Source organism: Alexandromys fortis, unplaced genomic scaffold, assembly GCF_014885135.2.
Source record: "Alexandromys fortis isolate MF-2015 unplaced genomic scaffold, M_Fortis_MF-2015_v1.1 scaffold_3, whole genome shotgun sequence".
Classification (NCBI taxonomy): domain Eukaryota; kingdom Metazoa; phylum Chordata; class Mammalia; order Rodentia; family Cricetidae; genus Alexandromys; species Alexandromys fortis.
The window spans coordinates 32,802,611-32,817,523 of NW_026067909.1; the positions used below are offsets into that span (position 1 = coordinate 32,802,611).

Below are 14,913 nucleotides of genomic sequence, written 5' to 3' on the forward strand. Positions count from 1 at the left end.
AGGACAATGACCAAGCAATGCCCAAGACTGTCTTCTATGTACCATTTATGTGTGTGCTGGCAAGTATCATACACAGACAGACACACACAAATTATCACACACACATATGCACACCTACAAACACACAGAATATCTTAGAAATATTTACATTATTCATTATATTTCTATTTCCATAAAAAATGTTGCTAGTGGTGATGGCAAGTGCATGTTTATCTAAACAGGATTTTTAATATATTATTTTATACTTGTTACAAGAGGTTTAATATTATATGTTTAATAAGATGAGTAATTCTATTTTAAGTTATTAGAATAGACTGATGAATAGTAGAGCAAAAGTTGTTCGGGTTTTATTTTCTGGGATATATTAATGAATTAATGAAATGACCTTCCATGTGTTCGTGAATGGGAGAAGCATAGACTCTGTTAAAATGAAACCTAGGCTTGACCAAATTCTCAGGCTGGATGCAATCTGAGTATGTCAGAATTCCAGATGAAGCAGTCTTCTGTGACTAGCCCTTGGGTATTAACACTAAGCTCTTCCAAAGGAAGCATAACGATGTGTTAGACATTAGAAAATATGAGATACCAGAGTTTACTGTATGGATGCAGCTCACTGAAGCTCTCATATAAGGGCATTATGGTCCTTAGCGGACTCGATGTCCCTAGTAAATTGTGTAATTATTTTTATGTCTGCTTGACAAAATCTAGAGTCATTTTGGAAGACAAAACTTCGATTGAAAACATGCTCCCAGTGGCTAAGTGTTGGGGACATTTTCTTGATTGATGTGAGAAGGCCTATTTCATTGCGGATGGACTAGAAGTCCTGCACTTGTAGTCCTGAGGTATGTAGGGAAACTGGCTGAGGAGGTTCTAAGGAGCAAGCCCGTAGGAAGGGCTACCTCCAAGGCCTCTGCCTCAGCTCTTGCTTCCAGGTTTCTTACTTGAGTTTCTGTCCTGACTTTCCTCATTGGGGGAGTATGACCTCAAAGTTGTAAGCTGAAATATACCCTTTCCTCCCTAAGTTTATTTTAGTCATTAAGTTTTTTTTTACAGCAGTGCAAACCCAAAGACAAAACCATCTAATTGCCTGCAACTTTCCTGATGTCCTTGTTTTTAACAGGTAAATAATATGCCATTATGTAAATGTACTACATTTTCTTTATCCATTCTTCAGTTGATCTAGGTTATTTCCAGTTTCTGGCTATTGAAAATAAAGCTGCTATGAACACAGTTGATCATCTTTGTCCTTGAAGCATGGTAGAGCATCCTTTGGTATATGCCTGGAGTGGTATAGCTAGCTTGGTCTTGAGGTGAGCATCCAATTTTCCGAGGATGCTTATTTCCATAAGGACTGCACAAGTTTGTTCTTTCACTAACAGTGGAGGAGTGTTCTCCTTGTTCCACATCCTCTCGAGCATGAACTATTATTTGTGTTTTTGATCTTAGCCATTCTGACAGGTGTAAGATGGAAGCTCAGCACCATTTTGATTTGCATTTCCCTGATGTCTAAGAATGTTGAACATTTCTTTAAGTATTTCTTGGCCATTTGAGATTCTTCTCTTGAGAATTCTGTTTAGATTATACCCCAGTTTTAAATTGGGCTTTTGTTTTATTTCTAGATATTTTAGTTCGTCTCATATTTCGGGAAAAAGCTCTCTGTCGGATGTCAGGTTGGTGAATATCTTTCATCATTATACAAGCCGCTGTTTCCGATTGATAGTGTCCTTTGCCTTACAGAACTTTTCGGCTTCATGAAGTCCCATTTATTAATTGTCAAACTTAGTGTCTGTGCTATTGGTGTTTTATTTAAGAAGTTGTCTCCTGTGCCAATGCGTTTGTAGCTATGCCTCATTTTCTCTTCTATCAGGTTCAGTGTATCCGGTTTTATGTTGAGGTCTTTTAACCACTTGGACTTGAGCTTTGTGCAGGGTGATAGATATGGATCTACTGTAATGATGCTAATGACATTCTGCTGTACTCATAGATTGGTGCCTAGTCCAATTGTCATCAAGAAGGCTTCATCCAGCAATCAATAGAAACAAATGTAGAGGCCCTCAGCCACGCTCAGGGAATTAGGCCCAGCTCAGGGAATATTGATGAAGAGAGGAGGAAAGAATTGTAGGAGCCAGAGGAGTCAAGGACTCAAGAAAATTCACAGAATCAACTAAGCTTGGCTCAGAGGTTGGCTCAGAGGACCTCAGAGTCAGGGAGGCTGCAATGGACTGACCTAGGCACTCTGCATATATGGAACAGTCGTGTAGCTTGATCTTTTAGTGGGACTTCTAACAATGGGATCAGGGACTGTCTGTAATGCTTTTGCGGGCTTTTGGAACCCTATTTCTCAGACTGAATTGCCTTACCCATCTTTAATACAAGGGGAGGTGCTTAGACTTACTGCAAGTTGATATGCCCTCTTTTATTAATATCCATGGGAGATCTACCCTTTTCTGAATAGAAACTGAGGAGGTGTGGATTGGGTGATAGCAAAGGGGAGGTGACAGGGAGGGACTGGGAGGAGAGGAAGGAGGGAAAATGTTGGAATGTAAAATAAATGAACACATTTAAAATATAACAAAACAAAAACCAAACTTAAGACAGAAATTGCTACCAAGCCATGGGATATTGCTGTGACAGAACTGAGCATGTGATTTTGGTTAGGATTGTGGTGACATTTGAACTTCAGATTGGGAAATTTGTTGAGTGCTCAGAGAATTATAGACTATTCTTTGTGAGATGGGAAAATATAGACTATTAAGAGCAATGTGATGGAGGCATGGCTCCCATCAAGGGAAGTTTCAGAGGGACATTTGTGAGTCTATGTAAGACTCTATCAGGGTCATTTATGTATTGTTTTGAATTAGTAATCCATCACTCTGGTCAGCTGGAGTGGAATAATCAGCTATGATTTTGAAAATACCATCACTGAGGGGGTCTTTCCTCAGGGTCTGCACACAAAAGCTTCTGTGCAGAGGAGTCCAAGGGTGAACCTCATATTGGTAGTCACGTTTGGTAAATGTGTAAAAGTCTCCCAAGCATTCTTGTTTAACTAGTTGAGGCTTGGCATGATGTAGCAGGTCAGGGTCCCTGATGAGGGCATAGGAGAGGTCATTGGTCAGTGTGCTATACCTGTTATAGTGGATACCTCAGCATATTGGAAATGTCCTTAATATGGGAAAGTCTCCAGCAGTTCCTAAGTTGAGCTTTCCTGAGTCTGCATGACGAGCTGATGTATTGTGGGTGGCAGCTTCTTAAACCCCTTGGAAAGCAGAGAAACACCAGGTTATTTACACTCCTGCAGTTTGCTTTTATTTTTATTTAGTTGTGACTATGTCTTGGTTCCTTCCTCATAGAGTCAGGAAGACTATAACTTAGTTTTAATTTTACTGGAGTCCACATATAAGAGATTTTGGAAAGTTTTAGAGACTTTTTTTTTACATTTTTGGAAGACTTGGTGTTTTAGATAAAATTTAGTATTTCAGAGATTGGATATTTTAGAGAAACTGAACTTTGAATAAAGCTTTGGATGATTTAAAAAGATTGAACTTTTAAACTCTTTGAATTTTTTCAAGTTTATTAGTATACGTTCTTTTTTCTTTTTTTAGTCAAGTAAATTTATTCATTAATTTTACATCCCAGCTGAAGTTTCTCCTCCCTCCCCTTCTCCCACTTCTCCAATTCTCTCTGCTCACATTCCCTCCAACACCCAACAAGCCACTCTTATTTCTGTTCAGAAAGGAACAAGTCTCCCTTGGTTATCAACAAAGCATGGCATATCAAGATGTTGTAGTCCTAAGCTCCTCCTCTTGTATTAAGGCTAGGCAAGGTTGCCCATTATGAGAAATAGGATCCCAGAAGCCAACCAAAGCATTGGGGATAGCTAATGTCCCAATCATTGACACAGGGGACAACTTCCTGAAGAGAACACCAATAGCCACAAACACTATGATCAGCAATTAATAAATAGGACCTCATGAAGTTGAGAATTTTCTGTAAGACAAAGGGCACCAATAGTAGGATAAAATGGCAGCCTACAGAATGACAAAAGATCTTTACCAACCCAACATCTTATAGGGGGCTGATTTTAAGATATATAAAGAACTCAATAAACTAGATATCATCAAACTAAACAATCCAATTAAAATGGGGGTACAGCTCTAAACAAAAACATTCTCAACAGAAGATTCTCAAATAGTTGAGAAACACTTGAGATATTCAGCATCCTTAGTCATCAGGGAAATGCAAATCAAAACAACTCCGAGATTCCATCTTACAGTAGTTAGAATGGCTAAGGCCAAAACAACAAGTCATAGCTCATCCTGAAGCAAGGGGAACACATCTCCATTTCTGGAGGGAGTGCAAACTTGTACAGCTCCTTTGGATGTTAGGGTAATGGTTCCTTAGAAAACTGGGCATCAATCTACCACAAGACCCAGCTATACCAGTCATGGGCATATAGCCAAAGGATTCTCAATCATTCAACAAGGACACTTGCTGATTATGTTAATAGCAGCTTTATTTGTAATATCCAAAATCTGTAAAAAACCTAGATGTCCTTCTACTAAGTAATGGATAAAGAAAATATGATACATTTACACAATAGAGTATTATTCAACTGTTAAAAACAAGTACACCAGAAAATTTGATGGCAAATGGATGGAACTAGAAAAAAAATCATTCTGGGTAAGGTAACCCAGACTGATAAAGACAAGCATGGTATGTTCTCACTCATAAGTGGATATTAGCTATAAAATAAAGGATAACTATGCTACAATCCATAGACCCAGCGGGACTAGTTAGCAAGAAGAGTTCATGGGGTGACTCCCAGATTATTCTAGAATGGAGAAAGGGATTTCATGAGTGCACTGAGAGCAGGTGGGAATGGGAACATAAGCAATCAGATTTGGGGAGCAAAGAGGGAGAGAGTGCTGAGGGGAACTGCTGTGGAGCATTTCAGAAGCCTGACACAGGGGACTCTCCCAGGAGTCTATGGGGATGACCCTTACTTAGACTCCTAGAAATAGTGGATAAGTAGCCTGAACTGGCCATGTCCTATTACCAGATTGGTGCCTGATCCAATTGTCAAAGAGAAGCATCATACAGTGGCTGATGGAGGCACTTGCAGAGACCCACAGCCAAACATTGGACCCTACTGAAGGGAATCCCTCTGAAGGGAGAAAGGAAGGACTGTATGAATCAGGCTGGTCAGGGACATCCCAAGGAAACCCACAGAAAAATCTAACCTGGGATCATAGGTTCACAAAGAGTCTGGATGAACAGCCAGTGACCTACATGGAACCAACCTAGGCCCTCTATATATGTGTAATAGTTGGGAAGCAAAGTGTTTGAATTTTTGATGACTGTAAGGCTCTTAAAAATGGAATATTTAACATTGTGATATTGATAAGAATATATGTTCCATCTTGGGAACAAATGAAAAAGGAAAGGTTCTATTTAAATAGTGATGAGTTTATATATCAAGTTGTCAAATATAAATCTGCTTGGCTTGCTTTATTTCAGCTTTATACAAACTAGAGAAGTTTGGAAAAAGGCAACCTCAATTCAGAAAATGTCACTAAGAGAATTTAAAATTTTTAGACTAATATTTATTGCTGAACAAAATTATGAGAAATTTTTATAACATTTTGTAAAAGTGTGTGTGTGTGTGTGTGTGTGTGTGTGTGTGTGTGTTACAGAGGATTGAATCCAGGACTTTGTACTTACTGAGCATATACTTCACCACTGAACTAAACCACCAACCTGACAGGATTCTTAAGGATTGGATTCCCACAATGAAAATTGGTGGATTTAAACCACATGGAACTATACACAGTTGTACCTTTTTTTCTTAATGTTGTCATTTTCATACCCAGTGAGGATATTTTCTTTACTTTTTAGTGATTTGAATTTTCCTATTTTATTTCCAACTTATGTGACATTTTTAAATGCTAGATTATGGCATCCAGTTACTTTTCAGAAACTGAACCTGTATTTATACATTGTAAATACTCCAACAACTGGTTGACAATATTAAGCCAGCCACATAATCATATCAACTATGAGATTAAAATTGAAGTTCAAGTTACTGAAAAATTAGGTCACATAATTTACTCAACATGGTTCATAACCCTGTGGAGAAGAATTTTGGGTGGAGAAATGCCTTTTTAAGGGAATTCAGTGCAACCTCTCGTTGAAATCAGGACTTCCCTCACGAACCTCCTTGAATGGCCTAAAATCAAAATTCCCTGAGGCAGTCTTATGAAGGAGGAAGCTCTGGGAGGAGCAAAATGACCCTAATATTGCTATAAAAACAAAAACCAAAATTAAACACCAAAGAAGAAAAGCTCTGCAAAACACAATCTGAAATGAATGAGAAAAGTTGGAAGTCCCAACTTCCTAGCGCTATCTATCCTGTTCTTCTTGCTTATTGTTTGCTTGTGTTTTGTCTGTGTCAGAGAATCTGATATATCAGAAACACCTCAGTAAACACGTTTATCTTACATAAACTCCATTGGCTAAATTACCTAAGGGACTAACTATGCTTTAATCTTTTCCCTACAAACTGTCAAAGTGAAAGGCCTTTTATTTGCTTCCCTACCCTCCGTCATGGTTAGTTAATTCTTGAAACTCTAGTGTGAGCTAAAAAAATAAAGGCTTTAATAATTTGTAGGATGTCGTTCCTACAAATCACTTAGTATCTGTAGTAACATTTGAAGGATGAATGAAGATCATCGTTGAAGATAGTGGGATACCGTCTTCAAAGGAGAGTGACTCTCTGTTTTTAACACAATGATAAATGCAGCAGTGAGTGCTGCTTCATCTGAACATGAAGGAGAAACAGAGACAGTCGTCTATAAAATGAGATCTAAAGGGTGTCTATTTACCAGACTAAAAATTGGCAATATATTTCATCATGAATGGAGTAACCATGAAATCACAAGGGTATATTCTTGAGAGGGGATGGGGTCTTACCTGGGAACAGCATGACCTCCTGTGGGATAGTAAGGGTGATATTTCCGTAGGTTGTATGAATATCTTATGGCATTTTTAACACTTCTTACATCACATCTATAATTTGATTGCTTCACATAACTGAGACTCAGTTTTGAGATGCATAATTTATATGCTCATAAAGAAAAAAGTTTTATAAATTTTGTAATTATCAATGATCAGGGTGAGTGATTTCTCCAATGTTCCTTCATAGTGGTTAAAAACTTCATCTAGAATTTTGAAATGAAGTCAAAAAGAGCTGTTACTAACCGAGGTTGCTGAGGAGACATCTCTTTATGAAGTAATTAATATAAATTTTAACATCTATTACAAAGTAAATTGTATCCACTTTTTCAGTGGTATAAGAATTTTTTTCCTGTGCCTGGTTTCTCAACTAGGATGCTTTAGATGGTTCTATGATTTACTTTTTTCCTGCTCTTTTGCTCACCAAGTGATGCCCTGTTGAAACAATTGCTGTGTTCATACGTTATTCCAGAGCTAATATTTTGAAAACTGGATATTTGTATATGTTCTAATATTTGTAAAAAGTAAATTGATTTTTACTAACTTCATGTCCTTAGTCTGCTTCATGTGTGTTTACCACTCAAGTCAAAAATTGGACATATTCACTTGACAAAAGAAAAGAAGAACACACAACACATGCACATGTGGTTACTATTAAGGACCCGAACAGAATAATTTTAGTATCCTTGTCATGTAGAGTCTCTAACAGAGTAAATACATTAAATTTCCACCTTGGAAGTATTAAGGCACTCTTAACTTCATTGGCAGATTCTAAATCAAATTCAGTGTATAAATATAATCAATTATTTCTTGCTCATGTCAGGAGGTCAGGAGTCTTTGCACAGCTGAGGATTGATCGTGTCATCTTTAACAATTCTGCATAATGATAAGTCATTAGGAGTCAGTTTAATTTGATGTCCATTTATCAAGGTAGGAGCAGTAAGCCCCCTAGTATGGCCTATGAGCAGTCTAGTCACAAGCTTTTGGCCTTTTGATTTTAAAACGAACAAACAAGCAACAAAGAATATAGCCCTCGTGCCTTTTCATTAACCTGCACTTCCTCACGGATTTCTATTCTGATTGTAACGCCATAGAACCTCTGCACCAAGAAGACGCCCTCCTGTTCCGTAAACCATCACGACTTTTTTGTAAAAGCCCCCAGATTTTCCTTGAATCTCTTAACTCACGTTCCCACCACTGTCATTTTCAGGATCGCAGAACAGGTTGTAATTAGGTCATTCCTCATCATGTCTACTCAGGAATCAATTCATACTCAGTTGTCCCACTTCCCATTAATACAGTATCTGAAACAATCTTTCCTATGTTAAAGCTCCATCCTAGTGACCAGCCTTCCCTTGGCTTGTCACACAGTGGCAGGCCACACAGGCCCTTCCATGCCATCTGTGTTCCTGGTGACTTCAAATCTGTCACTCCTTCCTGCTTCATACTTGATGTCCAGCAGGTGGTTCACACTTCAGAATCAGAACCTTCCCCTTCACAAAGTCGCAGTGGATCTCTTCATCCTCCTTTCTTTATTTCGTTAGAGGCTTCTTCTGCCCTCCAGGTTTCTGTTGTTTCGGTTGTTGTTTTACTTTTATTTTTTCATAGGAATTGCTTTGGAATGATCGCTTCACAGCCACTCCCAACTTTAAGCCACAAATGCCTGCCGGTTCTATCCCCTGGATGCAATTCCCTTGATAACTCTCAAATGTCCTTACTCTACTTTATTGTGACTACCATATGATTTCAGGCCACTGCAGTCATTGTACTAAAACATTAATATAATGAGCATGTTTTAATATTTTCCATCTGTTTCTATCCATTCTGGAGATTTCCTTTTACTTCAGTGAAGCTGAAGTAAAAAAAAAAAAATTAGATCCTTTTTTAAAATAATTCATCGTATTGCCTCAGCTCCGTGGACAAAGTCTAAGCTTTTCACCGTCATTTATGAGATGTTTCCGGATGAGGGTCTGCATATCCTACACAGCAGGTGCCTTGCACTGTCCCATATAGAAACCCTGTCCCCTGTTCTTGGCACTCACTATGTGGGGATCCACCCACATTCATGGTTATTGCTTCCTCCTGTGATCTATCCATATGACTTTTTATCTGAATGACAGCTAGAAGATTCCTCTTCTGAACCCACCTCTTCCTCAACTTGTGGTCCCTCATTATCTGCATCCAAACGGTCAGTGTCTCCCCCAGCCATGTCCCCCAGACACTGTGGAATGATCAAGTGCTGCCACTTAATGCCCTTTCCACGGATGATGGCTCTAACACTACGTCCTGTGCTCCTGTCTCGTCCACTCCCACGTCTGTACACACTGCCAGCATTTCCTCATTCCTAAACAAGATACTCAGTGTGTGCTTTGAACATTATGTTTTCTCCGGGTGTAAACCTCTCATATTAGTGGATTTCCTAGAGAATTTTCACCTTTCATAACACAAGACTTCTGCATGTCTGAATAAGAACTTGAAGAGCCCCTGCAGGCTTTGGCTACCGCAATTTTCCATTTTGCCAGAGAACCACATGTTTCAAATAGAAAATGCACGTTCGATCTGGATGCCGGAGAGAAAAGGCACACGAAGGGAAACCCCAGGCAGCCCACAGCTGCAAGGCCACAGGAGTGAGAAATGCATTATTGTCACGTTCCACTGAGAGTTGGGGGCTATTCAACAGCACAGAAAAGCCCAGGAAAAGTTGACATAAACAGGCAATCATATTTGCAGACTCAAGTTCAGTTTCCAATGGCTCGTCCAGCTCCCTTCCAATGCTTACCAATAGATAAGATTAGCTTCCTCCTGCAGAAAATACAAAGAAAGGGAGGGAGGGACAAAGAGAAGGACAGAGGGAGAGAGGAAGGGAGGAGGACAAAGAGAGGAGAAAATGCCCCTGCCTCTATTATGTATTAAATAAATTCTAAACCCAAATTTCTTTACTGTAGATTCCTATCAGTTTCAATAAAAACACTGTTAAGAAAATAATAAAAGTTAAAAGACTGCCCTAAATCCTACTCAGTATGTGATCTAGGTCTCTGTTGTCTACCAACTGTTTTTAATGAACTTCACAAAGTATTCTCATTTTCATTTTCACTTCTTTAGCCTTGTTGGCCCTTAAACCTCTGTTTTTGCATTTCTTTCTTTTTTATTAAAACTTTTAATTAAAATATAATTGGATAACTTTTCCCCCTTCCATTTCCTCTGTACAACCCCTCCCATGTCCTTGCCTTGCAACCTCTCTCCTGAGACTGCTACCTCCTTCAAATGGATGGCCTCTTTCTCTTTGATTATTTTTTTTAATGTATCTAAATGAATACATACATTCAAAAATCTGCAGAATCTACTTAATGTGGCTGGATTGTATGTGAATGCTTTCAAGGCTCCTTTGTGTTATGATCTCACCAAAGCAAGGCACCTGAACCCCCTTTTCGTGTAATTATTGATGTACTCGTTTGTGTTGGCAGCATCCATTGTTTCAGTTCCCACGTTACTGCAGAACCTGTTGATAGGTAGCCTCCACAATTTAAAATTTATGGCCATGTTTTAGCATCATTGACTATTTATACATCTTCTTTTGCTCATTTCAGATCACTATCATTGAATATTGCTCCTTCACAAATCAGTATTTAAATAATTGAATATTTAACATATCCACTTGCAAATCTCAAGTGTAACATCCCTAAGGCAAATATCATGAATTACCTCCCCACAAGTGAAAATAAATGCATCACTGTGCACAAGTTCTTCACTATGGAACTTCAAAAAAGCGGGAGAGGAAGCTGTGCCTTTGTGCCTGGTGTCTGTCATCCAGCATAATATTCTTGAGGTTCATCTACATTGAATCAGTGGTTTGACTTTTTAAATTGATGAGCTTAAATTGATTCATTGCTTAGATAAGTCAAATGTTGGCTGTGATATCTAAAGTCCTATCAAATTCTCATATAGTTTTGTGGATTTACGTTTTCATGACCCTTGTATAAATGCGCAGCAATGGGATTTCTTCATGAGCTATGTCTAAACTCAATTACATTGGAAAAGGTAAAAATCTTCTCAAAGCAGTTGCCAGTGTCTGGGATTTTAACCTACTTAGAAGCTAATAAATTTGTCTATTAATGTTTTATGGTTGCAGGAAGAAGGCATGTGATTCCTGATGTAAGAAAAATGGATTTTATCGTTCAGGAGAGGAAGCAGCATGACCGCTATGTGTATGTTGTTTTATGATGTTGCTGGAGTCCAAAAAGGAACGCGCAGGGGACGCTGAACATTACAAACAGTACCTGGTCCTGGGGATCCTAATTTAAGGTAAGTGGAAAGCAAGCTTGAAGAGAAAGTGTTTTTTCTCCCACCTCAGGGATGCTAGTCAGAGATTTCACCCTGGGAAATGGTCCAGGCGAAGGAGGTCATGAGACCTGCACACATGGAGAAGCCAGAGAGCATGTAGAGGCAGGAAGCACCCAGGGAAGACAAATTCCCACAGCTCATAACTTTGCACTTTCCGTACGAGTGTGGGAAAACCTTTAACTGCAACCATTCTCAAACATATACCTTACCTTTGAAATTCTTGATGAATAAGAACAAAAACCTTTTTCTTGTAGGCCAATCTCTGTTTCCTTTGTTTTGTTTTACAATGTGCATACTTAAGAATTATTTTTTTTGTTTTTGAGGTTATAATTTAATTACATGTCTTCCTTTCCTTTTCTCTTCCCAAACTCCCCCATGTATCCCTCCCTGCTCTCATTCATTTATGGCTTCTCTTTCCCCTAATTGTGATTGCACAATTAGATGCCCAAATATAATCTGTTGACTCCATATAATTATTGCATGTATGTTTTTAGGACTTCTTGAATACCCACATTTGTCTTTCTACATTCTAGATTCTAAAGTCATTTACATATTATAGATATAATTAGTCACATATATTGTAAATATTTTCCAGTCTATGGCTTCTTTTTCATTGGCATCACTTGAAAAAAACAGGCACTTAATATGAATTTTTTCTTTTGGTGTTTGGTGTTTTTGTGCTTTTAGAAATCTTGTGTATCAAAAGAATTTTTATATTTATTATTTAAGCATATTATTTGACTATTTAATAAATATCTTATTATGATTACTTTCTCCTCCTACTCTTTCTTATCTCTTTTCACTACTATGGGTTTCCTCCCCTATAACCCTCTTTAAGATCTATATCTCTTTGTCTTATTTTGTGGCCCACTGTGTATAAGCAGAGTCATCTGTGCTGTCATTGGCTTCAGTTAGTCATGGGAGTCTAGTAGACTCCCTGGTTGTAGACAATGGAAAGCAGTGATTCCCTTTCTCTAGAACCCATGAAGAGTCAATAGTGGCTCAATTCGATATGCATGACCACTTATTCTCTTATCTTACTTTTTACTAGAGGATTTTCGTCTTCTTGTTTTTTTCTTCTTACACTAGAGTTACCTTTTTGCCTTTTAAATTAATTTAAACTAATAATCGAACAGCCATATATCCTATTCCATCTTTTTAAAAAATGAATATTTTAATTAGGTAGCATTTGATGGATCAACAGCATTTATTCTTACTATACTAATACTATAGTAATTATATATTATATAATAATTATATCATTATTTATTATTGTTATGGATTACTATTGTTATATGTTATTTTATAATAACTATTTATAGCAGGAAGGTTAGTTTTAGAGTAGCTGTTTCTCTGTAACTAACCATGTTCTTTATTTAATAACAACTTGATAAGCTGATTCATTTTTAATCAATTGAATATTGACATTAGTTATTTTGTTATGCTTTCCACTGAAGTCTTATAGCTTAATCCTGTCACTGGAATTAAATGAGATCTTGTCTCATAGCATATCGGGTAAATGGTGTTTGGGGACATTCAGATCTAAACCAGTTGAATCTTTACAATGTCTTTGTTTCTTTTTGGGGGATGCTTTTTAGTGATCCCCAATATTCTAATAATAAACCCCAGTAACCCCTACACTGGGTACTGCCCAGTGTTGTAAAGAACACAGGGAACTGCCCGAATTAGCAATCTGCCCAGATTTCTAGCTATCAGTTTAAGATGTTAGCCATATGAACTTCAGGAGCTCATCTGTCAGATAGGAAAAATGATGGCTTCCAATATGTCACGTGAAATGGGAGGATTCATGGATTCATCCAGCTTTGCTAATGAGCAGAAGCATTACAATTAGAAACTGTCAAGGAGAAGTCTTCCCCACATGGCAGCCGTCAGTGCCTCTGCACTATGGTTACGTCTGTCATTCAACTTTGTCACCTCCAAACTCAGAGGAAAGTTTACTAAAAGTCTTCTTGTTACTGCGACTAAAACCTGAATTGACAGAACATAGAACAAGCTTCCTTGTGGTGTGATATCTATCTATCTATCTATCTATCTATCTATCTATCTATCTATCTATCTATCATCTATCTATCTATCTATCTATCTATCTATCTATCTATCTATCTTTCATCTATATATATATATAAACAAGTGTAATATATATATATAAAATCAATACTGATACTGAATGAGAAAAGAGAAAGTTATATCCACATAAAAGTGTCAAGTAAATGACCTCTCCTTGTTCTCATGTATAGAACATTTTAAATATATAAAAAACTAGATTTTGTAGAGCCCCAGGGACTTGTGACTGCTGGTTATGTAAATAAACAAAAGTCTTTTTGTAGTTTTACCAAATAAATTATTTGGACACTAACAATTCATTTATTATACAGGGTGACTTTCAGTGTTTTTTAATTCTTGCATGAAAAAAGTTATAAGCCACTAAAATCATCAAATGCCTTTTATCCTAGTTAGCTTTATGTACTTACTCTAAGTGTCAACTTGATACTGCCTAGGGCATCTGAGAGAAAAGGCTCAGCTGAGGAATTACCCGCTCAGATTGGGCTGTTGAAATGTGGCAGGAGTGTCTTTATTACTGATTGATCATCTCAGGAGGGAGCAACCCATTGTGGGGATTTTCATCGCTAACTACATGACCCTTTCTGTACATAAGAAAACTAGCCAAACATGACCCTTCTATTGAGCCGGAGAGCAGCATCCCTCCACAGTTCTTTCTTTACATTCTTGCTTAAGTTTCTTCCTGCCTTGACTTCCTCAAGGATGGATTCTAACTGGTAAGCTGAGGCAAACCCTTTCCTTCTGAAGTTCTTTTTAGTTGGAATCTTTTATTACAGCAACAAAATGAAAGTAGAACACTCCCCCCCATCTTCCCAAGAGGCATTAATTTGACTACAAAACAAGCCATTGCCCATATAGTTCAAAAGTGCTCTTGCATCATAAAGAGTCGTGCTATTAGTCTTCAGGGATTCACTAAAAGCACAATTGAACCAAAGGTTCTTAGGGGAGGAATAAAGAAGAGGAGGGCCGACAATTCCGCATGAATCAAATGCACGTTTGCTGCTCACGGCCTTATCTAATCAGTCTCATTTAGAAACGCACATCTAGTGGACTGCATTTGCAAATCTCATGTTTCCCCGTTAGAATAATATAGTGTGGAAATGCTTTCCTCTGCAGGAATGCTTTTGATTCATTTTGCTGAGTTTTAGGAAATGTGGCTACCTTGCATAGAAACACCAAGCTATAGCACACACAAATTTAGCACCAAATTTGCAGGTATAGCAATTTTGATACTGCCACCTACAATTCCTATTTACTCTATCCACACAGTTATACCCGTGTCATCAATGCTCCACACTTACAGCAGCCTTGCAGTTTACAACTGACACCACACAGTCTGCATTATCCCCCATTGGCTTCCTGAGCTGCTTAGAAAAAGGACCTATTCTAGGGTCTATTGGCATGCACAGAGAGAGGGCAGAGAAAACACAAGTTCTGCCTCTTCACTTACTATTTGTTCCTCTCCAGTTTCTTGGGCAC

General features: G+C 38.0%; 1 long non-coding RNA gene across 1 annotated transcript in view; it reads left to right on the top strand.

The window, feature by feature from the left end:
• The window catches only part of LOC126498332 (uncharacterized), a 161,305-nt gene extending 149,998 nt beyond the window's left edge, over positions 1-11,307 (top strand). The window contains exon 4 of the long non-coding RNA XR_007590817.1: positions 11,141-11,307. This is a non-coding gene — a long non-coding RNA (uncharacterized lncRNA). The remainder of the gene's footprint in view (positions 1-11,140) is intronic.
• The last annotated feature ends 3,606 nt before the right edge of the window (positions 11,308-14,913 follow it).